At 38.1% G+C, this 26,892-nt stretch overlaps 1 pseudogene across 1 annotated transcript; it reads left to right on the forward strand.

Moving 5' to 3' along the window:
• Positions 1 to 2,709: 2,709 nt before the first annotated feature.
• On the forward strand, positions 2,710 to 3,113 carry LOC308263975 (proteasome subunit beta type-2-like; annotated as a pseudogene). The gene is made up of 2 exons: positions 2,710 to 2,891; positions 3,045 to 3,113. The product of its transcript is annotated as a proteasome subunit beta type-2-like (transcript).
• Positions 3,114 to 26,892: the final 23,779 nt, after the last annotated feature.

Here is a 26,892-nt window from a genome sequence, read left to right on the forward strand (position 1 = left end):
AGGCAAACAGATGTAAACCAGGCCTTAATGATGGATCTTTGCATGGTACTAAACAAAGATGGCAAAAGTTTTAGTAACTTAAGATACAAATACAATGAACATTGCATAAAGAGATCACTCATTGGTTAGCTTGCATGTATATAAAAACCTATATACCTTTGACTTATAAACTTTTAAAAAGATTTAGATGAACCTGGATACACAGCACATTTTGTTTTCAGATGTGTACACAGTTATATATAGGGTGCCAAATATAGTCACCTAATGTTATAAACCCTAATTTTGATAACATGCAGCTTTCTAGACAACCAAAAACAGTAAAAGGGAAAAAAAGATTATATTACTAAAACACAATGTTTAATATAATCCTTAGTAAATGTGAAGAGCACAAAACCATATTATTTTAAATATAAAGAACATAGGAAATTATCTCAATAGAATAAAAAAAATTTAAGAACAGACCAATATCTCAAAAAACCCAATTGTTTCAAACATAGAATCAATGAACCATATATGACTTTTAGAGAACCCTTTGAATAATTTATTTTAATGTTTTAACCAGTTTGTGAAAAAAATTACTATAAGTTATCTCTAACAGATATTTAAACTCCCTCCAACCCTCTACAACTTACTTAACCTTTTGATTTTTGTTTTCAAATTTCTTTGCCATATAGAATAATTCAGTCATTTATACTAGCTTTATCATATAAAATACTTTTCATATATATATATATATATATATATATATATATATGCATTTCCCCACTTTTTTTAAAATACCTCTTCATACCTCTAAATATCTCTTATTACTTTATTGGATTTCCCTTTGTCTTGACAATTTTTTTAACTTTAAACAATTAAACACTTACTACATTTAAACAATTCTTATGTAAAACAACCCCTATAATAAATCTGTCAAATTAGATAAATTACTTTTTAGGTAAGATAAAACACTTAATACTTAGATTAAAAATTTAATAATGTTCCTAATAGTTGTTTATCAAAACACAGCTTAAAGAATTCTTTAGCCTATATATGTATAAGATCACACATCAATCAGAACTTGGTGTGACCTGTGTGTGACCTGGTGTGCAATGGGCACCTGCCCAGTGGAGTATTTGGGGCCTGGTGAGAGATAGGCAGCACTCCCTCCAACCTCCCTGCTCTTTACATATATAAAAACACATTTACTAGACTCAAATATATTATCTTTTGCTGATGTTAAGCCAAGAATACTTTATTCATGTTTAGCATTTTAACGTACTTTTACACAATTTAGATTTTTAAAAATATAATCCACTTATAAAAACTTATTTATATTTACCTAACTTACCTATTTTCATATCCATAGCCAGCAGTTTAAGCCATGATTTTAGCAAATAAAAATCCTAAAGAAAATTAATATTGCAGTTTAATTTTTATTTATTTATTTTTTATGGCACTGAGGTTCCTGGAAGCCCTTCTGCCTCCGGGCTACACTACCAGATCTATTTTATACTTTTTTATTTTTGGAAACAGGGTCTCTTAGGCCAGCAGGGCTGGCTTTGAACCTGCGCGATCCTTCTGTCTCCGCCTCCCAAGCGTGGGGATTACAAGTGTGTGCCACCATGCCCAGCTGAATATTGCAGTTTAAATACCAAATAGGAACTAACAATATAATTCTAATTTTGAAAAATTAATCTGCTCACTTTTAATGACATCTCTTACATTTATTTATGTATTTATTTATTCATTATTTATATTTTAGTAAAATGGAAGCTCATACAGTATGGGATGGGTGGGGGCAGGAACTGCTAATTATAGATGACACTGAAACAAAATAATTCAGGTGGCCCCTATCACCATGAAGCAGATCTGCACAAATATCACTACATTATATTCCTCAGGGGGATAAAATCCAAATATTAAGATTTCTGCCCATTTTCTTTCCCATTTATAGAATTAGCTTCCATTCCTAATTTACATTAGGACTGAGCCAAATAAGGCAGCTGAGTCCATCAAAATGGTTTCACCCAGTCCCAACCATGTGGAGACCAAATTGAAGCCCAAGATGGCAAACTTTAAACTATATTTAAAAAGTTAAGCTTTGCCAGGAAACCCAGTAGGAGAGAAACCTGGGTGCCTTACTTTAAAATTACTGTCCTTACTACCATGATTACCAATTGTCCATGCTTTGATTTGGGCCTCTTTTATGTAAAAATTTTTAACTGCCTTAATTCCAATTTTTAAAAAACAAAACAACTTATGAGTACTCTATCCTATAAACCAATATTGGTACCATGTAAACAATAGAAAAATACATTCATGGGTATAGACATACATACAAATAGACAGAAAACAACTATATGTTATAGCTTTAATTTGCCATGCATTGTATCCCCATGGATAGAGGACAAGAGAGTTATAGCCAATTTGTTAAAACATAATCCAGCAATATTGTCCAGATGAAGGACGATCATGACGAGATATTTAAGATGAGTAAAAAATCTTACTTCTGTGTGTTAGAGAAGCTGGAGACACTGTACAGTTTGCAGAATATATTCAGAAAAATGTGCAACTTTATAAGATGTGAAATGGACATGTGTTGTCTCCAACAGCAGCAGCTAATTTCACACACCAAAACCTGGCTGTCTTTGGAGTTGAACCCCATACTATGTGAATCTCCTTCTGGCTGGCTACGATGAACATGAGGGGCAAGCGCTCTACCGCATGGACTACCTGGCAGCCTTGGCCAAAGCCCCCTATGCGGCTCACAGCTATGGCACCTTTCTGACTCAGTATCCTGGACCACTACTACACACCAACCACCTCACTGAGAGGGCAGTGGAGCTTCTCAGGAAATGCCTGGAGAGCTCCAGAAGTGCTTCATCCTATATCTGCCAACCTTCAGTGTTCTAATCATCCACAAAAATGGCATCTGTTTTTAAAATGTCATTCAAATGCATGTATTGTCTATTGTTTGGGGATGGGAACTACTTTTGCAAAAAAACACCTAATGTTGTATAAAAATGCCCCAATTATTTTGCTGGTTAAAAATACAGTATTTTTGGCCATTAAAAAAAAATGGCATCCATGACCTGAATAACATTTCCTTCCCTGAACAGGGCTCCTAACATCCTACCCTCCCTCCGACTTGCCAGGGAACTTTTTTTGATGGGCTCCTTTAATTTTTTCTACTCTTTTGGTGTGCACTCTTAATAGACAGGTAATTGAAAATAATGCTGAATATGGAAATATGAAAAAAATTATAATTTTGAGTGGATATCTCCCCAACATTATAATATTAGGCATAATGGAATACCAGCAGAAATTTTGTCTAATACTTCTTCTTCTCTGGGAGCTTTTTTGCTGGATGAAGAGGTTTCATTTCCCATGTTGCATGACTTGCCTAGTTGTGGAACCACAACTAGATACTTGGCCCAGACTCAGTCTCCCCCTACTGGGGTTCCTACTATTCCTCCCCGACAGTGATTTTTTTTTCCCTGTCCATTTACCTTGTAGGATATATATCCAAAGTAGGCTGCCACCGCCCTTCTTTGGCATCTGCATGCATGAACCCGCAAGCATGACTGGCTAAATGCTTAAAGAAAGCAAAGCCCTGAGGAGGGAGTGTTGTCTCCGGCCAAAGTTCTCCTTGCTCTTAGAATTCGGTACTAATAGCTCCAATGATGTAAAACAGGATCCCAAAAAATTAGGACTGTGGGAGAAGTTGAGTCCATGGAAAATAAATTTTCTAGTAATATGTCTGAGCCCTCAGACTTTATCTGCATTGTTCCAAGCTGTAATAAAACATAGTCAGAGTTCAGGGGCTGGAGAGGGGATGCAAAGTTCCTCCCTATCTTTGACCTTCATTCTAATCATTACAATAGAGCCGAGGGCTAAGAGGAATCTTGACCCTTGTACTTAGTATATGCATTGCCTGGAGACAGGGCAACACCACCTGGTTAAAAATAGAACAAAAGACAGATATAATAAATATGCAGGTATGAAGTTTTGGTGGTTAAAAGAGGATTGTAGAGGCTAAAGGAGTATACCTGACAGTTAAATCTAAAAACTTCATGTTGTTTTTTGGGCCCTGTCTGCTAAAATATATTTTAAGTATTTTTAATAGGGTTGAAGTGTTCAGATACCAGATGGTATTGCAGACAAAATCTGGCAGACATTCATCACAATCCTCTAAAATCATCATAGATTTACACGACACGGATTTCCCTATGACAACTACATGTGTGAAATCTGGAACCTCTGACTTCGTCCCCATCCAATTCAAAGGAGGTTGCTAGATAGAGAAGGACATTGGACTAAGCCCTAGGAATAGAAGATTCCTAAAGGGTTAAAGAAAACTCTAAAAACCGAATTCCTCAAGTGATTTTGGGTGTGACTTTTATTCTTCTGGAATTTGCCCTCTAAAAGCCATGCAGCTACAAGGCCAAGGGAAGGCCAAAGGGGCTGACTTGAATCACAAAACCCACCTACAAGGTCATGGGACTGATTTCAATCACAATAGACCTATGATGTCACAGGCCTTATTTTTGTCTGGTTTAGGGTTGGTGATTTACATGTATATTTCACTATTGTTTTTTTGTGTTTACATTTTTCTACTAGGGAATCACTGGGAAATAGGGATAGATAAAAAATCTTGTTACTAAAATAAAGTGGTCAATTGCATGAGAGGCAGTTTTCCGTGTCAGCTTATTCTCTCCCAAGTCCTGGAAAAAATCCCCACATTTAGCGCCGAACAAGGACTTGAAGGAGTTTTACTTGGCCAGAGAGGGAAATTGCTGTAGAGAGGCCTCTGTAGAACTACAACTGAAGCCTTTGCCCACCTTTCGAGAAATCAGTCCCAAAGGGTCCCGACACCCTGGCAGAGTCCCTAAGTGCTCTGACCGAGCCAGTCCATCGCAGTAGGTGCTTCTCAGAGGGCCAATTAAAGCCCCTAGCCAGCAAAGATATGCCAGAAGGGCAGATTTAGACTCCACACTTGCTAAGCCTCACCCAGTACTTCCCACCCCAGCCTTACTGGTTGTATAACTGCACTACCTGCTTGACTAAGTTGATTGAGACCTAGTCTCTCCCTGCTCGAATTTCTAGTATTCCTCTCCCAATGTGTTTTGTCTTTCTCTGTCCTTCTCCCTCTTAGGAAATATATCCACAGTAGGCATATTATGGTGGGCCATTTAAATCCCCTAACTGGCTCCCTCCTGGAGAAGAAAAGAGGCCTCAAGCCTTATAAGGCATGAAGAATATACCAGAACCACAGATTCAGACTCCATACCTCCTTAATCAAGCACACACATGCACATTCCTCCAGCCCCCATGTCCCGACCACCCAGATGTTACTTGCTTCTCCTTGAAACATTAGTACCAGAGTCCATGTGTGGGTTTCATGTGTCTGCACTTTCTGCTAAGGCCCTTCCCGCATTACCACTCTATTTTATTTTTGGAACCCAGGGGCATTCTACCTTCAAGCTACACCCTCAGTCCTATTTTTTAGTGCTTTTTTATTTGTTTGACACAGGGTCTCACTGGATTGTGAAGGGCATTTCTAAGTAGCTGAGCTGTTCAAGAACTGCTATCCTCTGGTCTCCAACTCCTGAATGCTGGGATTATAAGCGTGTGCCACCATGCCTGGCCTACCTTGCAAATTTTGTTTGAAGGTTTGTTGTCTACTCCAGAGATTGTGGGTCCCCTTCCCCACAAGGCTACCACAGTAGGGAGGTAGGATGTGTCTTCTTAAGAAGAAGAGTCCTCACCAGCCTGGAGGGATGCTGTGCCCAACATGAGTATCAAATTTGTTAGAAATAAATTTTTGTAGCATTAAAAAGACACGTGGTGGAAAATTGCTTGGCAAGGTGATTTTACTTGTTTTGCAAAAAAGAGTGATCGCAGGTATGCAAGAGACCACACCTTACAAACAACCAGATGGGCTTTAAGTCCCTGAGCAATGCTCCTTCTGTGCTGAACTCTTACTGGCACAGTTACAGCTTCTCGTTCTTCCTGGTCAGCTACAGCGGAGGATGGGGGAAAGGTCAGCACCTGTAACCTCTTAAGAGATGCTAATTTTGCAAAGGAATGTAAGTTCCTATTAGATTACAAAATGGTGCTTTAAGTTTAAACTACTCCTTTGACAGAAAAGATGAAACTATATTCTTACATGATGGGAGGACAGAAACATTCAGACCAAAGGACCCATAGAATGCACAACAGCAAGCAAGAGTGAGCCATAAAATAAAACATGGATGGGTGACAGTGATGTGTCAGTGAAATATGTTATTGTGGGGGAATGTTATGGTTTGGGGGAAACTGTCCCCGGGGACCCCTGTTAGGGTCCTGGACACAATTTCCCTCAAACCACAACAAAACCCAAAAAACGGAAAAACAGAAAAACAGTGGGTTCTTGTCCTGAGCTAAGGATAAATATACATAGCTTGAACACTTGCTGAAGATTTAAAGAAGATTATTTAAAAGATAGAAATAAATGGGGACGGAGAAAAGCGGGACTTATGAGCCCTGCTAACAACCAATCTCTATTACCACAAAATCAGCGCCTTTCATAGCCAGAAAACACCATCAGCAGAGAAACAAAAAATGTAATTACAAAGGACAGAGAAAAAGATGGCTGGAAAAACGAGACACCAATAAGAAACCAGACCGCAGTGCTGCAGCCGGAGCTGTGGCGTGAAGCAGCGGGCACCATTTTCCCTTGCAGCACCGGGCTCCGGAGAGGAGGGGAACTCATAAGAGAGCTCAGAGCCACAGAGGAGATAAGTGGGCCTCACGCCCAAGGATGTGGCAGAGCACCTTACTGCCGGTGGCAGAGGCAAATTCACCGGATGGCTCCAGACCAACACACTGAACACTCAACAGCCCACCAAGCTCCAGAGAGCAGCGGCGGACAGCGAGCCGTGAGCCGCTGCGGAACAGCAGGGAGGAATTTGGCAGATTTCTCAGCGCAGGGAGCATCTAAAGCTCCCAGAGGCTGGGCTCAGCACACCCTGCAGGGACTCAGAGCAGAGCTCAAAAACAGAGAAGAGATACACCAGCCTCACGGCCGAGGGCATGGCAGTGGTGTCATATTGCCACTGGTGGCAGCAGCAGCGAATTCACTGAGTCCACTACAGCTCCATCTGCGCACTCAACAACAGTGAGTCAAATTGTAGCCCCCAGAGGAGAAATCCCAGTACTGTACTCCCAGGGACTTGACCCAGTTGGGGAGTGGTGGTGGCAGAGATATCACACCATAGGAGAACGCCCAACCTGGCATCCCCCCATGGTCCAAAGCAGCCTCGACTGACTCCCAGGGTCTGTGACTCTGCGATACAACCCAGTAAAGGAGTTGTGGGGACCGAGATACCACAGAATCGAGATCCAGAGCACCTTAAGTGAAGTCATAGTGACCCAAGGGAAGAACCCAGAGAAGGCACAAACTTCCAAAATCATAGGAAAGAGGAATAATAATGGAGCAATGAATGTCCACAACCCCACAACATCAGAAACTGATAAAACAGAAATTCAGAGATATCTAGAAGATCAAATCAGGAAAATAACTGTAGAAATAATAGAGGTGTTTCAAAAAGAATTCAGAGAGAGCCAAAAAGAGATAAAGGATGCAATTAATGAAGTAAAGGCCTCAATTCAAAGTACAAACAACCGATTAGACCACATGGAGAATAGAATCTTGCTCTTAGAAGATGATCATTCAAAAAATAAACGCATAGTTTCTAATTTAGAAAAAAAATCTGACAGCAGGAATCTGACATTGAAGAAATATGGTCCCATTTTAAGAGAGCTAACCTAAGAATAACTGGAATAGAGGAGGGAAAAGAAAGTGAAACCAAAGGGATCAACAATCTCTTCAAGGAAGTAATAGCAGAAAATTTTCCAAACATAGAGCAAGAGGTTGAAATACAGGTCCAGGAAACTTATAGTACTCCCTTTAGACAGGATCAGAGAGGAGGATCCCCACGACACATAATTGTCAAAATGACCACTGTGGAAGCCAAGCAGAGAATCTTAAAGGCAACAAAAACAAAGGGCCTAGTGACATTCAGAGGCAAACCAATTAGAATCACTCCAGACTTCCCAAACCAAGTCATGAGAGCTAGATGGGCTTGGAGTAACATATTCCAAACTCTGAAAGAAAACAACTTCCAGCCAAAAATTTCCTACTCAGCAAAACTTTCTATCAAATTAGATGGAAAAATAAGAAGCTTCCACGACAAACAGAAACTGAAGGAATTTAAGTCTTCAAAACCAGCACTAGAGAAAATACTCAAAGAGATTAACTACAAAGTAGAAATAGGTAACACACACCAGAACCAGAGAAACAAGATTTTATATCCAACAGACAACTAAGATTGGTTATCTGTGGAGATTCATTATTTATGTTAGTCTTTCACCAATCTCTAAATGGTATTGTTTGCTTTTATTGTTGCTAATTTTTAGAATTTCTAGTTGGAATATTAATATACCTTCAGATATAGCATTTGGAAATATTTTATCCCATTCTATTAGTAACTTTTAACTCTGTTTACATTGTCTTTGGATATACAAAATATTTTTTTTATTTTTAGGGAATTTGTTTAGCCTTTTATTGCCTGTGCCATAGAAATCATATCCAAGAAATCACTGCCAATTTCAATGTTGTGAGGTTTTATGACCCAGATTTTCTTCTAAAAGTTCATAGTATTAAGATTTATATTTAGGTCTTTTATCTATTTTGAGTTAATATTTGTATATGGTATTAGGTAAGGGTCCAATTTTATTCTTTTTCATGTAATTATTATTTTTCAACAATATTTAGTTAAAAGACTTATTTCTACCACCAAATCTTTGTGGAAACCTTGTCAAAAATAACTTACAATGTATGGAAGAATTTATCTCTAGGCTTTTATTTAACTCCAATGGTTTATATATCTGCCTTTAGAACAGTACTACACTGTTTTAATTATTGTAGCTTTATATGTTTTGAAATCAGAAAATATACATCTTCTAGCTTTGTTCTTCTTCGAGATTGTTTTGGGTATCTAGATTACATATTCCATATCACGATAGATTTTTTCTGAAAAATAAATAAATGTATGATAGTTTCACCTAAAAAAAAAATTCTCTTGTAAGAAAGAAAGCAAAAAGAAATATTGAAATGTTATCTTTAAGTCATCAAAAGCTTGGTATCAGACAAATGAAACTGTTATGTGAGATTATCATTTTTAATTTTGGATTAATTGCTATAAAACTAGATGTCAACCACTAAGCCAAGCATGGGAAGGAGGGATGGGGAGGGAACGGGGTGGATATCGGGTAGGGGCTAACTGGGCATTGTGTGCATGTATGTCTACAAAAGTATTTTCTTTATGCCATCATGATGTATGAATACAGTGCACCAATAAAAAAAAATAGAAATACAGAAGATATTTACAGTCCCATGCAAATGGAATGGGGGGGGTGGGGGTTCAAGCCAACTCACCACCCAAAGATATAGCACGTGGACGGCACTTTTTATACCCATGACCTCCATCTTGTTTACGTAAGTCTGATATAGTAAACATCCCTATAAGGTATCTTGCCCAACAAGGTGTGGCAAGGTGTCTCCTTTCAAGAAGGTGACCCCTCCTACCATCCTAGCTAGATTATGTAGATCTGTCTTTTAGAAAGAGGACATCCTAGCTTCATTCTCCTATAGACTTGTTAATTACTTTTATCTAAGTCAATTTACATTGGAATAGTTGCCTGCTTTTATGCATATGCCTTATGCCAAGTCCTTTCACAGATTTTTTGAAATATAATAATCATGGCTTTCTCAAATCTTCCTAGTCCATTCCCAATACTGGTGCACTTAGGTTCATCAGTCATAACAAATGTACCGATACAGCAGGCGCTTTTGATGACAAGGCAGGTGTGTATATGTGGGGGAGATGTTATTCAGTGGAAAATTTTACCTTCAGCCCTTTCTTTCTCCTTCATTTAGGACTCTGGCTTGGTAAAATGGCAGAAGCCACAGATTCAGGGATCCTTTAATAATTAGACAACTCTCTCCACTTGTGCTGAAAAGTATCTGACTGACCTTACCTAGTACCATCCTGGGGGGTGAGGGGGGAGACACTGAGGAAGCCAGAATATTTTATTTTCCTAGCAGATCACTTGGACACCTGGTTATTCTTGAAAAATAATCATGCTATCACAAAATAATGAAAAACAAAAAGAGAGCAGGCTGTGTTATAAGCCAACTAAAATAGCACATCAAGAATCTCTATTAAGGACTTCTGGGAAGATGGCGACTGAGAAAAGCGGGGCTTAAGAGACCCACTAACAAGCAATCTCCATTACCACAAAATCAGTGCCTTTCATAGCCAGAAAACACCATCACCAGAGAAACAAAAAAATCACCAGGCTCCAGAGAGAAAGCGGACTGATAACAGAGCTCAGAGCCACAGAGGAGATACAACGGCCTCACGCCTGAGGACATGGCAGCAGTGCCATACTGCCGGCGGCAGCGGCAAATTCACTGGACAGCTACAGCAATCCAAGGTGAGCCGTTACGGAACAGCCAGGCGAGATCTTTCGGCACAGGGAGCATCTAAAGCTCCCAGTGGCTGAGCTCAGCACACGCTGCAGGGACTCAGAGTGGAACTCAAAACCAAGAAGAAATACGCCAGCCTCACGGCCGAGGGCGTAGCAGCGATACCATATTGCTACCGGTGGCAGCAGCAGTGAATTCACCGAGTCCAGTACAGCTACATCTGCGTACTCAAGAACAGTGAGTCAAATTGCGGGCCACAGAGGAGAAATCCCAGTACTGTACTCCCTGGGACTTGACCCAGTGGGGGAGGGGCGGTAGCAGAGATATCACACCATAGGAGAACATGCAACCTGGCACCCCCCATAGTCTAAAGCAGCATCTATCGACTCCCTGGGTCGGAGACTCTGTGATACAACCCAGTAAAGGAGTAGTGGGGTCAGAGATACTACAAACTCGAGATCCAGAACACCTTAAGTGAAGTCATAGTGACCCAAGGGAAGAACCCAGAGAAGGCGCAAACTTCCGAAATCATGGGAAAGAGGAATAACACTGGAGCAATGAATGCCCACAACCCCACAACATCAGAACCCGATAAAACAGAAAATCAGAGATTTCTAGAAGATCAAATCAGGAAAATAACTGTAGAAACAATAGAGGTGCTTCGAAAAGAATTCAGAGAGAGCCAAAAAGAGATAAAGAATGCAATTAATGAAGTAAAGGCCTCAATTCAAAGTACAAACAACCGATTAGACCACATGGAGAACAGAATCTCGCTCTTAGAAGATGATCATTCCAAAAATGAACGCATATTTTCTAATCTAGAAAAAAATGTCCGACAGCAGGAATCTGACATTGAGGAAATATGGGCCCATTTTAAGAGAACTAACCTAAGAATAATTGGAATAGAGGAGGGAAAAGAAAGTGAAACCAAAGGGATCAACAATCTCTTCAAGGAAGTAATAGCAGAAAATTTTCCAAACAGAGCAAGAGGTTGATACACAGGTCCAGGAAACTTATAGAACTCCCTTTAGACAGGATCGGAGAAGAGGATCCCCATGCCACATAATTGTCAAAATGACCAATGTGGAAGCCAAGCAGAGAATCTTAAAGGCAACAAAAACAAAGGGCCTAGTGACATTCAGAGGCAAACCAATTAGAATCACTCCAGACTTCCCAAACCAAGTCATGAGAGCCAGAAGGGCTTGGAGTAACATATTCCAAACTCTGAAAGAAAACAACTTCCAGCCAAAAATTTCCTACTCAGCAAAACTTTCTATCAAATTAGATGGAAAAATAAGAAGCTTCCATGACAAACAGAAACTGAAGGAATTTAAGTCTTCAAAACCAGCACTAGAGAAAATACTCAAAGAGATTAACTACAAAGAAGAAATAGATAACACACACCAGAACCAGAGAAACAAGATTTTACATCCAACAGACAACTAAGATTGGTTATCTGTGGAGATTCATTATTTATGTTAGTCTCTTACCTATCTCTAAATTGTATTGTTTGCCTTTATTGTTGTTAATTTTTAGGATGTCTAGTTGGAATATTAATATACCTTCAGATATAGCATTTGGAAATATTTTATCCCATTCTATCAGTAACTTTTAACTCTGTTTACATTGTCTTTGGATATACAATATTTTTTTTTAATTTTTTAGGGAGTTTGTATACTCTTCTGTTGCCTGTGCCATACAAATCATATTCAAGAAATCACTGCCAATTTCAATGTTGTAAGGTTTTATAACCCAGATTTTCTTCTAAATGTTTATAGTCTTAAGATTTATATTTAGGTCTTTTATCTATTTTGAGTTAATATTTGTATATGGGATTAGGTAAGGGTCCAATTTTATTCTTTTCCATGTAATTATTATTTTTCAACAATATTTAGTTAAAAGATTAGTATTTCCACCACCAAATGTTTGTGGAAATCTTGTCAAAAATAACTTGACAATATAGGGAAGAATTTATCTCTAGGCTTTTATTTAACTCCAATGGTTTATATATCTGCCTTTAGAACAGTACTACACTGTTTCAATTATTGTAGCTTTATATGGTTTGAAATCAGAAAATATATATCTTCTAGCTTTGTTCTTTTTCAAGATCGTTTTGGGTATCTAGAGTCCATATTCCATATTAGGATAGTTTTTTTTCTGAAAAATAAATATATAAATATATAATAGTTTCACCTAAAAAATAGAAAAAAAAATATTCTCTGGTAAGAAAGAAAGTAAAAAGAAATATTGAAATGTTATCTTTAAGTCATCAAAAGCTTGGTATCAGACAAATGAAACTGTTATGTGAGATTATCATTTTTAATTTTGGATAAATTGCTATAATACTAGATGTCAACTACTAAGCCAAGCATGGGAGGGAGGGATGGGGAGAGAATGGGGTGGGGATCGGGTGGGTGCTGACTGGGCGATGTGTGCATGTATGTCTACAAAAGTTGGTATCCCACTATGATGTATAAATACAGTGCACCAATAAAAAAATTTAAAAAAAATTAAAAAAAAGAAATTATGTGCCAAAAACAAACAAACAAACAAACAAAAAAGAATCTCTATTAAAAGTTAAGCTACAAAAGTGAAAGTTGGGAGTTGGGAGTAATGGCATACACATATAATCCCAGTACTTGGGAGTCTGTGACAGGAGGATTACAGATATGAGGTCAGACTCAGCAAGGTAGGAAGGCTCTGTCTTAAAACAAAACAATACAAAAGAATAAAAACAAAAAGGATTGGAGTTGTAGCTTAGGTAAATTCTACTGCGTTCAATTCCTACTAATACACAAAGAAATGATTTTCAGCATGCATAAAAGGCATATGCATAAAACTATGCATAAGAGTGTACCAGTATTGGGAATGGCCTAGGAAGATTTGAGAAAGATGATTATTAATATATTTCAAAAATTGCATGAGGGGCAAATCTGTGCAAGGACTTGGTTTCTGCCTAAAAGCAGGCAACTATTCCAATGTAAATTAACATAGCTAAAAGTAATTAACAAGTGAATAGGAGAGGAGAACTAGGCCTTTCTCTATCTAAAGACAGGTCTACATGATAAGCCAGCTAAGATGGTAGGAGGGGTTGACCTTCATGAAAGGAGACACTTTGCCACATCTTGCTGGGGGAGGTATCTTACAGGGTAAGGGGAGGTACCTTACAAGGACATTCACCACATCAAAATTACATAAAGAAGATGGAGGTCATGGGTTTAAAAATTCCGGTCCATGTGCTGTATCTGGGGAGTGGTGAGTTGGCCCAGGCCACCCTCCCCCCTCATGCCATTTTGGCATGGGGCTGTAACTATTTTCTGTATTTCTATTTTCTGTATTTCTATCTTTTTTAATAAACTTCTTTAAATCTTTAGCAACTGTCCAAGCTATGCATATTTATTCTTAGCTTAGGACAAGAACCCACGGTTTTTCTGGTTTTGGTCGTTTGGGGTTTTGTTATGGGTTGGGGGAAAGTGTGTCCAGAACCGTCACAGAGGTTCCCGGGGAACCATTTCCCCACAACCACATTCTTCCAAACCATAATATATTTGGTGCCCACGTGGAGCTAACTTTGTTTTGGGTCATCCCACTATGCCACTCTGTGGCATGGTGCGTTGTTCTAAGCTCTAGCTTTACCTCTTTCAAAGCGCACCAAACCGTAACATATTTGGCGCCCAACTTCGTGGGGCAATATGGGTCCCCTGGCTCTGTATTTTTCATGGGACTTTTTAGCCAGTGTGTCGGTGGGCAGCAGCAGTTTTAGCTCCAGCTGATGAGCTGGTGAGCTGGTGAGCTTTAAAACAGCTATAGAGCAGCCTTTGCATCACGGCATCTCTGAAAGTGACTTCCTGGGCATCTCACCTGTGGTCCTAATACCAATGCACCCCAAAAGGTATGTACCTTCCTGGAGCTATAAGGAGTTTCCCCAGAATGACCATGATCGTCCGGCATCTGGGAGGCAATTCTGCTTCATGGGGACCCCCTGGCCAAGGAACTAGCCCACGGTTGAATCCCCTCCAGGAAGAAACCTGTTTAAATAGTGTAGGCTTGATAGGCCCAATGAGTGCCCGTCCATTCTGCCTACATCACAGATGGGACACTTTTTAAATCCCTATACAAGGTTAAATCTGAAAGAAATTCCCAGGGCCCACCTTCAGAAAGCTCCCCAAAAAGGAGATGCTAGCCAGCACCCATTTCTAAATAGCAGTGAGTTTTTCCCCCCAGCAATGGGAAATAGGTTCTAGGGAGATAAGCTAACGGAGGGTAAATGGACAGAGAAAGCGCCCCAAACAGGAGACGTAAGCCAGCAAATGGTAGTAAGTTTTTTTTCGGTGGTTAAAAACAGGTTCTAGGGAGATAGGCTAGTTTGTTTTTGGCGGCAGGGCCTAGAAAGCGTGGCCATTAGCAACTGCGGCCATGTGTGCCCTGTTGGTCGCTATGGCAGGTCTAGTCCCTGGCAGCCCTAAAACTCCCAGCAGCTGTTAGAAGTCTGAATGGCTGAGCACCTCTGAAAGCTCAAGAAAAAAAAAAAAGTTAGATAACTGCCAGCCATGCCTCTTCAGTGAATGGCCGCACCCTGGAGGGATTGTCTGGTTGCAGGTAACTGGCAGATACAGCTCTGTTGGCATAAGAAAGCCTTCAGGGAAGGAAGCCAAAGAAAGAGAGAGCTACTCCCGACCTCTTGTTAGCTAGAGGTTCTTAGGCACACCAAAGTTGGAGAACATTTTCAGAGAGGCAAATTAATACAGCAATATTTTCATCTGGGAAACCTCCTCCAGAGGAAGAGAAAGGATTCAAAGGGAAGAAGGCTCAGAGGTAGGGCAGGAGTAAGAGTGGCAAAACTTCAAGCCTACCCTGTCCTTCTGGTGGATGGCGAGGCCACTCTCGCATCTCCAGCAACACAGGCATCCCAGCTGGATGCCCCCAGTTGGGCCACTAGCATTAGGAATGCAGGAACTTCACCCAGACAGAGAAGGGCCACGCAGCTCAATCAGACAGGGGAATATGGAGCAAGGGGAAAGGGTGGCAAAGCCCCTTCCCATTTAATACCCTCCCAGTGGGCAGCAAACTGGTGGGAGATGAGGCCACCCTCAAGGCCCCCACACACACAGCGTGCAGGGACAGGAGGACGACCTTCTGAGCATAGAATACCTCTCTCTGTCTTTAGATGAGATTCCAGCAATATCCTAAATGCTAGGTAATTCATTGGTTTTAGATTGGGAAGCTCTGGGAAGGGGGGACAATCTTGCCCAGACAGGCCACTAAAACCCCACCCTTTCTCTCTCAAGTGGGACCCCAGAAATCCAAAGTGAAAGCCGGATCTCCACTCATATGCATTCTCCAAAGCAAGGGGGGGTGGGAAGCTGGATCCCAAACGCTAAAAAAACTCTCATTTTTTCTGCACCCAAGTATGGCCACAGTATGCGCTGGGGGACAAAGACACATGGTCCAGCCAGGGAGGTTTGAAGTAGCTTATCTTCAGCTGTTCTTTAACTTCAGAGACCACCCAGATTTCTTTAATGATTGCAGGGTTGAGACAATTCCCAAAATGCAAAAGTTCTTTAACACTCAAGCCTGGCCACAATGAAGCCAGAGCATTCCAGGTGCAGCTTCAGCAGCCTGAAATCCTTAGGGTCTTAGTGCTGCCAGATTAGTTTCCAATTAGTTTTACCTGCGGGCCTCCTTATACCAACTGGAGAGGAGAGTTTAAAGTTCAATCTATCCATATGCAGGGGTTTCTGTTCTTCTTTTTATGGGCTGAGTTTAGAGCGATATCACCAACTCAAACAATAGGTGTTGGCATTCTTAAATCTTTACCTGGTAGAACAGAAGGCCATCCTCAGACAAAGTCTAATACTGCAGGTGGCCAATTTGGTTTAAAAAAATGGAAAAAAAAGGGAAAGACAGATGGACAAAAGCCATTTAAGAATTCTGGCTGAATGCAGAAGCCTAGGCTCAAGTCTGTTTGAGGGTGTAAAGCAAGGACATCTCTGGAGTAGATGCTCTCAATCAGGAGGCCAAAAAAGGCCCTCTGAGGCCTGGCTCATGGTGCAAAGGGGGACCATTAAATGGCTGAGCGCCCCCAGTTCCGGAGAGGACTGGGGTCCCCAGACCTAGGTTCCCAGTGAACTACCACCACGTGAATTAGGACTAAAAGAGCCTTAGGTGATCACGCAGTGAGATCTTGGAGGCCAGATATAAGGCATTGCCCTTCTTTCTTTTTAATAAACTTCTTTGAATCTTCAGCAACTGTCCAAGCTATGCATATTTATTCTTAGCTTAGGACAAGATCCCACGGTTTTTCTGTTTTTGGTGGTTTTGGGTTTTGTTATGGGTTGGGGGAAAGTGTGTCTGGGACCCTCGCAGAGGTTCCTGGGAAACAGTTTCCTCACAACCAGACTCTCCCCAAACTGTAACAAGAGGTGTAGTCAAAATATTAAACATTTATACAAAGTAATAAGAAAAAGAAAAATATACAGAAAAAATAAAATAAAAGCACACACTATAATACACAAAAGCCAAAGGTCATTTTTATATTTATCAAAGTAATAAAGTCTGATTAAAAATACCAATAATATTAAATTTTGGTTAGTATATAAGGAGACAACAACCAATTCATGTGCTATCAGCAAAAAATTTATTGGTGTAAATATTATCTGGTCTCAAAGTTTTACTTTTAGGTTTCTATTCTAGAGAAATATTTTCATAATTGCACCAAACTACAGGTACAAAGGTATTCCACTTGGCATTGCCTATAATGTTAACAATTAATCACTTGTAAGACATTTTTAACTAAATTCAGAACATCAGTGTACCAGTATTGGGGAATGGCCTAAAAATGAATTTGAAAATAGTTTGGTATTAATGTCTCAGTACTGAAAAATAGCTTTGGTATTAACATATTAGAAAATAAAATTGGTATTAATGTATTGAAAATGGGTTTTCAAATGTAAAAATAAAAGCAGTCAGGGCCTGGTTACTGCCAGGCACTCAGGCAGCTGTTATAATGCAAAGAACCCTCACTAAAAGTAATTGACACATGGATAGAGGAGTTGGGACCTAGGACCTTCACATTCTAAAAACAGCTTTACATAATAAATGACATCTAGCAAAAAGCTAAGAATTCCCCAAGAGTTCAGGAGGAGCCTGCAGGGCATAAGAGGAGAGTACTGACCTCTGTGAAAGAAGAGCAGATACCACATGGCCCCTGACCTTCTGAATCATTCTGGTCCTAACAAAGAACCCTAGGCTTATACCTGTGGTAAGGCAGAAAGGATTTTTGGCTAGAAATCTCCATAGTCATAATCCCCATAATCATAACAAAAAAGGGGCCTGCACGGAGTTAATGGGTAGACTTACACCTAGGTCAGAAGATTACTCAGTAGAGCAAGATGAAGGATGTATCTATAAAAATGCTCTGTATCCAGAAGAATTTGGTGACTTCTTTTCAAGTCACCCCACTATGTCACTTGTTATGGCATAATGCTTTACACTATATTCTATCTTTCCATCTTTGTAATAATAACGTTGCTTAAGCTTACAGAGTTCAGGCTAGTGTTTTCTATACGTAGCTCAGAACAAGAACCCACAGCTACATCTCTCACTGTACAGTTCTGGGAGCCCAACAGGGTCTCTGGAACACTTCCACCACCATAACACTTCACCAACTGTAATAACAATCAATAGAATATGTCATGAATCTATTAGATATGATAAGGTTCATATTTGTGAGTTTAAATGGAAAAATAAAATGAGAGTCACCTTCTTTAACCCTAATAAAATAGGATTAAATCAGTAAAACAAAACAAAGAAAATACTTATAAGCACTCCAAGCTAGTTTTGGCTTACCTTTAACAAGAAGTAAGATCATAAAAGACAAATACCAGAGTGAAGAAGGAGAGAAATGGCAAGGGGAGTCTTTCTGGCTCTTGCAGTTAAGTAAAGGTACAATGGGATCTACTGGTTATATCTCTCCCATCAGTCTCATCACAAAGAATGGAGAGGTAACAGAATTAAGACCAACCAGCATATTTGTCATAATATGAAATAAATAGATTAGTCTATTAACTGGAATGTAGGCAGAATAGATCCAAAATTAAAACACAACAATAACCTAAAAAATTAAAACAAGTTACTCACAAGAGTTTAACGTAAAATTGTAGGCAATGACACAAGTAAATGCAACAGAAAAAAAAAGGTAAGAGTGAAAGGTCATGTATTTTCTTTCAAATGGGGAAGTTAGGAATAATCAGGATATAAGAGGGACTTCAGATAATGGAGGAGTTACTCCCTCCCTCCCTTCCAGGGGAGTTAGGGTGGTCTAGAGCAGGGAGGTGTGGGAGGAATTGATGAAGGAAACACTTTCATTGACATTATGATTATGTGAGAATTCCAATGCCCATCTCACTATCATGTATGGGGGGCTGAGCTCCCACATACAGTGTGCAGGTGCATCACTATCACTCTGAACTACATCATGATGTGAGACTGCAAAAAAGAAAAAAGTTAGAAATTTTAATATTAGTCAAGGAAGAAAGTGAAGCAAAATGCATCAAATGAGATAAGTTACAACTTTGTTAAGATAAATGAAATAATTCACAAAGAACATCGTAAATATTTGTCATCTGAATAATAGAATCTATCTGCATAAAAACACTTTAAAAAATTGCAACACAAAATAGAATAAATATTAATAACAGGAAATCTTAACTTTCTCAGGCCCTGAAGAATCAAGTACATTTTTTAAAAAGAACAAACAGAAAGTATAGATAATATAACAGGGTAGATCAAAAAGATATTAATTGCTATATTGTTAAAATAAGTGATATACCTTTCTTTCAAGTGCTTATATAATATTTCATAACTAACAATATTCTCCCACAAATAAAGTCTCAATATATTTTTAGAATATTCATGAGATAAGATTATGACCATAAGGTTATAAAACCAAAAAAATAACAAAGGCAACACTTAAAACATTACCTGAAGATCACTTTCAATATTGATTAAGAAAGAAATTATCTGAAATAGTCAATTGCTTAGAAAACAGAAAATATAAAAAATAACAATATTATATAAGGAAAAATCAATATGTTTAATTGCTAATTGTAGTAAAAAAGAAAGTCACTGTGTAAACTAATAATTCAACACAAAATTTAGAAAAAGCCAAAAACAGCTGAGCATGATGGTACATACTTGTAATCCCAGCACTTGGGAGGCTGAGATAGGAGAATGACAGGTTCGCAGCCAGGCTCTCCATCTTAGTGAGACTCTGTTTCAAAATAAAAAAATAAAATAGGGCTGGAAGTGTAGCTCAAAGGTAGAATGCCCATAGGTTCCTTCCCCAGTACACACACACACAGACACACACACACACACACACACACACACACACACACACACTAAAAGAAAAAGAAAGAAAAGAAGCAAAAAATAGCTTAAAGAAATAACAAATTAATTAAGAATAAAGATAACAGGAAATTATAAATTTGAAATACAAAGATATTGAAAGAAATTCTAGAGATATTAAAAAACAAATAATAAGCAAGCAGTAAAAATAATGAAGACTACATCTGAGCTAATTGAGGAAAAAAAGAGAGAAGATGCAAACATACAAAAAGACATGAATGAGGAAGTAATTACAGATGAAAAATTAAAATAATTTAGTTTGCATTTCAAATCAATGCAGTTTAAATTGACAACCTGGAAAAATAGATGCTTATCTAGGAAATTGATAACTTCTAAAATTGATCACTAAAGAATAACAATGTCAAAATTGCCTAAAATTTTTTAATAAAAAATATAGAGCTGCTCTGTATACATAGTAGAGGTCAAATATATGGACAGGCAAAGTCTACACTTTCATGGAACAAATAGTTCTGAGTATTCAAATGCTCCAAGGCAGCCTTTAAAATAAAACTTCCAAATTCTAATTTTGAATTAAGCTTAACATTGAGTAATTGATAGAGGAAAAAAAAACTTTCAAATTCTAATTATGAACTCAGCTTAACATTGATCTTAAATCTGGGCAAAAATGGCAAAGAAAACCCAAAACCAAACCAATGACATTTAACCATGTTGATGCAAATTTTTGACCTATTGATTTAACCAGAATATTAGAAAAATAGTATAAAGTTTGATTTATTCTGAAACTGAAAGACTGTGTCAATACTGCAAACTCTTTTATAACTCACTGTAATGAAAAGTGTTTAAGCCCCCTTGCAATGTGTTTTCTTGCACTACAGAGCCCAAACTCTTGCACCTCCTTTTCTTAGTAATGGGCTATAGGAAGCTATGAGTGACTTTGTTTCTTCCACTCAGGCAGGCAAAGCAGATTTTGTATTTGGAACTGGGTGAAGCTTAGAGAGGCTCATGTGTGGTTCCGTTTTGTGATAGAAAATGATGCAGAGCCCCCTACCCCTTTAAATTGTGGAGGTACTGAGAATTGAACCCAGAGAAATTTTACTTTCTAAGCTACATGCCCCATTTTTTGGGAAACATTTTTTTCTAAGTTGCTGAGACTGGCCTCAAACCTGTCTCAGGCTCCCAAGGGAAATGTTTACAGGCACGTGCCAATATGCCCAGCACTATGGCCCTTTTGATCCAGGGACACCAGTCTACAGATTCAACAGGCTCAGAAGCAATGGCAATGGCCTTCCAGGAAAGAGCACTTGGCCCTGAGCAACAGGCCTGAGCCTGGTACTGCAGCTGTTATGGGGATTTTGAAAGCCACAAAATAGATGAAAATTAACAAATCCTTTAATATATTTCTAGCTAGAGTGTTATCTATTGCCTAAAATTCATAAATAGGTAAAAGAAAAAAACATATCACCATCTTCCTTGATGTCATAAAGTTTTAATGAAATTCAATTATGTTGATTCTGGTTAGATTTTCATAATAAAATGTGGTAAGTATATTATATCATCATCTAATAAAATGTTTCAAAACAAATTGGTATTATACTTACTAGATGAACACTAAAAATGCTTCCACTAAACTACAGAACAAAGTTGCTTCTTGACCATTTTTTTAGAAATTTTTTGGTGGGGGTGGGGTTAGGGTTATCAACTAATTAGAGAGGTAAAAGAAAAAAGTAGAATAAACATTGAACAGACAAATAAAATTTTTATTAAATTTACAATTAGAAAACCTGAGAGTTAATTGAGATTACTAAAAAAAAGGTTAATATTATCAAATTAATGAGCTGAAATTGAACTTCTCTATTTGCAAATAATTACACAGAAAAAGTCAAGAGGAGGAATCTTATTTATAAGCCACAAAATACAAATCAAACAGAATTCATAAGTAAACACAACAAGAAATGTGCTAATTCTGCATGAAGATATTTTTAAAATTCAGAGGTATAAAGGATTTGAATAAATATAAAATAGTTTTACTATATTCAGTTAGTTGATAGTTTAAAGGCTTCTAAACTATGAAAGTATACATTTTAAATGGTAGTAATCAAAAAATAACAAGAGTATTCATATCTACTTTGGGGACTAGATTAGCATTTAAAAGATTACAAATAGGAGAATATATATATATATATATATATATATATATATATATATATCTGAAATGATAGAGATGAGATAACCCATGTCTATAGTTATCAATTCTTAGAACTAGTTTTCATAAATATAGTCATTAAAATAATGTGCTACCATTTTATGATTAGATGGAGAGTTTTCAGAAATACTCTTAATTAACTGTCAGAAATTAGTATGTGATAGAACTGCCACAGCTAACCAGGGAGAAAAGATGATTTTGTTTTTAATAATTTTAGGTAGATACTATTTAATCTTAAAAATATTTAAGTATATTAGAATAAAACTGGGAAAACTTACATTCTATATTGCAATAAGAAATTCATTTTAAGTATGATACTATTGTATCTAACTTAAAAGATACAATCCAATTAAATAAAACTAAATTTAATTTAATTAATTAAGGAAAATTGGTGATTTCAATGAAGTAAAATTTTATGGCACTTATAAACTAAATGCAAATTCAAATACACAAATGGAAAAACAAAAATTCAACATGTTAGTCAAGCATTTTTTCATAAAGGCTTTAAGATATAATTTACATGCCATGTGATTTATAATCTGAAGTGTTTACTCCAATGTTTTTGGGTATATTCATAAAGTAGTACAATCATCACCAATCAATTTTAAAGTATTTTCAGAAATCAATTCAAAATGGCAACTGCGAGATGCAGCACATCTCCATAGCTGAAACAAATAAAGTTCAACTAGTGAGAAGGCAGTGTTTTAATAAACAAAATATAGCTCATGACCCAAAACAGATCCAGGGACCACAGCTGAAGGAATCCAGTAACTCTGAACTGTGAGTTCCACCTCAAAAAAAGCTTAAGCATGTGACTGACCTGCTGCAGACATGGCGGGCTGCTGGGACCCTCGTGGATGATGGGTCCAAACTGTGGCCCAGCATGGCAGCCCCAAGAAATTGAGAAAAAAACTCAAGAGTTTGAAAGCACCATTGAGCTCCAACATCTTAAATGGTGAGCCGCACCCAAACACCTGAACGGCACCATTTGCACACCAGAGGTGGCACCTGCAGTGGCACAGCGAGACCTCCAGAGTCCCAGAAGGTGACAAGGTAACCATGTGTGCCCAGAGAAGCTGTGGGATCTAGCAGTGCAGCGAGTTCTCCAGAGCCCCATCCCAGGGCAGCCAGGTAAAGGCGTGTGCCCAGATGAGCCATGGGACTGGGTGTGCACCCAGTGTGTGCCACCAGTCACGATGGTAACTGGGTATGCCCATTGTGTGCGGGACCTGGCAGGCTAGTCAAGTTAAAATATCCAGAAAGATAGGAAAGGTGCTCAAGGCATGATATCTGCACAGGGGTACAAGGGGTTGCTCCAACACTATATTGGATGCCCTCTGCCCCTGCAGGTAGAGAAGCACAGAGTACAGAGGCATAAAATACAGACTGGAAATACACAGAAGCTGGAACATGCACAGAACTCATTAACAGTGACTTCCAATGCCCTGACACCTAAAAGAAAAGCTGTCAGAGGTGAGAGAGAATCCCAAACACTCAGAGAGTGGGCTCAGAAATCTGATAATAGGGTACAGAGCAAATAAGAGACATTGGAATGCAATGGACCAGCTCGGCCGGAGCAGTGGGACCATTGGGACAGGGGTCTTGGAAGGTGGGCAAGGATTTGGCTGAGGGTGACAAACAGACACAGACAACCCAAGGATGTTGTATCTGAGTGTAATTTGCAAGGTAGTAGGCAAGGAATATATACAGAATAAAGAAATTGATTACATCATTGGATAACTTTGGCTTACATACAAGTTATTGTTTTTTAGATCAATGGTTTCTATACACAGTCTAACTAGGATACCCATCATTGCACACGTCTCGATTTGGCAGCACATGCTGACCAGTTGCTAGACTTGTGGTACAACATTTTTCCTGTATGAAGAGATCAAAGCTACAACTAAAAATTATCATTAAGATTTATTTTTATATATTTTTCATATATTGTAATAAGCTCCTTTCCATTAGATATATCCAAATATCTCTATCCATTCTATTTCCAAACATTGTAAAAAACCAAGTCCGATGTAATCAGGGACTTTTGTATGGCCTCCTTTTCCAGTAGGTAAACACCTTCTTTTCTAATTGTTTTGTTATGCTTTTCTTCTGGGCATATGTTAATACAACACCAAACTGGTCTTGCTCTAGTTTTACCATTAATGTTAACCCATCTATTTTCTGTCTTTGTAAACTCCAGTAAATGGTACTGATTAGCTTCTTTCTTCCTAAGGGGTTGCCACAGCCTATTTCCAATAATGTAAGCAGGAACAAACTTAGTCATAATAGTGGGAGGCGTGGGCCTTTTTTCTTCAGCCTCCTTCTTTCTTCTAACTGCTTAAGCTTTTTGTATGACTAAGTTCTCTTCTGGGCTTTCCTGAAGTATATCTTGTTGTTATAATGTATCCACTAATGTGTTGGGACCCCCTATTTCTTCTCTAGCCAATTTTATTATAGCTTACAGCAAGGCAGGGGGCATCTGAGGGTTCAAACATATTACCAGAAAATTTATTTTCTACGGAATCAGTTTCACCTGTTCCTACAGTCTTGATTTCAGGACCTCATCCTGTGTCACTGGAGCACTGTTTGTGATAAGTTAATAGAAACAAAAGAACAATAGCTATGAAAGAACATCCAAGAATAAGGAGTACTCCTGCGAACAACCCATTCTTCCTCGGGGCTGCTTCCTTGAAGCTTGTGCCACGTCATGCGTGCAGTGTCACGCAGACTCCAAGGAAGGCAGGGTTGTGGCATTGGAATATACCCCAGAAGCTACCACAGTGATCAGAATTCAGATATTATATGGAACCTCCCCATATTTATAAAATAGTAGGACTTTTTATTGTTTTGATTGGTTTAGTTTTTTTTCTCTTTTATTTGGGTTTTTGTTTGTTTTTGTTTGGTTGTTTTACTTTGTTGTCTCACATGGTCACTAGTTCTTTATATTTTATTTTATATTTGTCCTTTTTTCTCTTTCTTACTCCTTTTTTTCTCCTTTGGTTGTTTTTTGTTTGTCTTTGATGTATAATAGTTAGCTTTTGTATATTTTTTGTTACTTTATTCATTTTTTTGCTCCTCCCCCCACTCCTTTTACAAATTTCTTCACTTTAGCCTATTTACTCTCTTCTCTCAGAACTTTTTTCCCCTTTACTGTATCTACTTGTTTAATATTCAAGGTATTTTATATCTACATACTTAAATATTCTACTAACTACAAGAGTCCTACTATATGACCTTCTACCATTCTCAACCAGAGACTCTCTTATTATACTTAAATTCTTCTTCAACCTAATCATACCCTCTACCTTTCCCAACTCCTACACCCATCACCCCAGCTCCTCCACTATTACCCAACATTTTATAATGGTAAAATGTACTGCTTACCTGCTGACACCTCTAAATTCCTACTACTAAGATTGTATTAGGCATAATACCCACAAACAATGGGAAGACATCAGAAAAATAGGCCTGACAACCTTGAAAATACTAGAACTAGGAATAGTGAAGAGACAACAGAAATCATGAATACTAACCTACAAGAAATGCATGAAGGGGAATTCTAATTCCTGATCTACAATGTGATGAAAGGCTTAAAAAAGACTACAGAAAATAAAAGAGGAAATAAAAACACTAAGAAAGAATCAGAAAGAGGTCTGGGATGAAATGAAAGAGTCAATAAATGAAATGAAGACAGCAATAAAAAGCAATTCTGGAAGATCAGATGAAATGGAAAGTAGAATATCACTGTTAGAAGACAGTTTATTTAAAACCTAAAACAGTCAACAGCATACAACTATAAACCAAATGGATATAAGAGACATACAGAATATTTCAACCAGAAACCACAGAATACACCTTCCTCTCAGCAGCCCATGGAACCTTATCCAAAATAGATCACAACCTGGGCCACAAAGCAAGTACCAGCAAATTCAAAAGATGTAATATAATTCCCTGCATCTTCTCAGACCATAATGGAATGAAAGTAGAAATCAACAATAGGAAACCCAAAGAAACTATTTAAATACATGGAGATAGAATGATACACTATTGAACAGCAAATGGGTAAGATCAGAAATTAGTGGAGAAATAAAGAAATTTCTGGAAATAAATGAAAATAGAAAAACAACTTACCAAAATCTATGGTACACTTTGAAGGCAGTGGTAAGAGGAAAGTTGATAGCATTGAGTGCCCACATATGAAGGAAAGAGAATTGCAAAGTAAACAACCCAATGACATAACCAAGGACTTAGAAAGACTGCAACAGTCTATTTCCAAAGCTAGCAGAAGGCAGAAAATTATTAAAATCAGAGCAAAAATAAATGAAATTGAGAACAAAAAAACAATTCAAAGAATCAATAAAACAAAAATCTGGTTCTTTGAAAAGATTAGTAGGATTGACAAACCCCTGACCAAATTAACCAAAAGAAAAAGAGAATCAACTCAAATTATTAAAATCAGAAATGAAAAAGGAGACATCTCCACAGAGAGTGGGAAAATTCAAAGTATTATCAGAAACTATTTTGAAAATCTATACTCCAATAGACTGGAAAACATGGAAGAAATCAATAGATTTCTAACCACATATAACCTACCTAAACTGAACCAAAAGGACATAGCAAGCCTAAACCAACCTGTAGGAAGCAAGAAATAGAGCAATAAAAATTCTGCCATCAAAGAAAAGCCCAGGTCCTGATGGGTTTCCAGCTGAATTCTACAAAACCATCAGTGAAGAAGTCATACCAATACTACACAACTTGTTCTGGGAAATTGAAAGAGATGGAATTCTCCTAAATTTCTTCT

Source organism: Muscardinus avellanarius (genome assembly GCF_963383645.1).
Source record: "Muscardinus avellanarius genome assembly, chromosome: 6".
In the NCBI taxonomy this organism is placed as follows: domain Eukaryota; kingdom Metazoa; phylum Chordata; class Mammalia; order Rodentia; family Gliridae; genus Muscardinus; species Muscardinus avellanarius.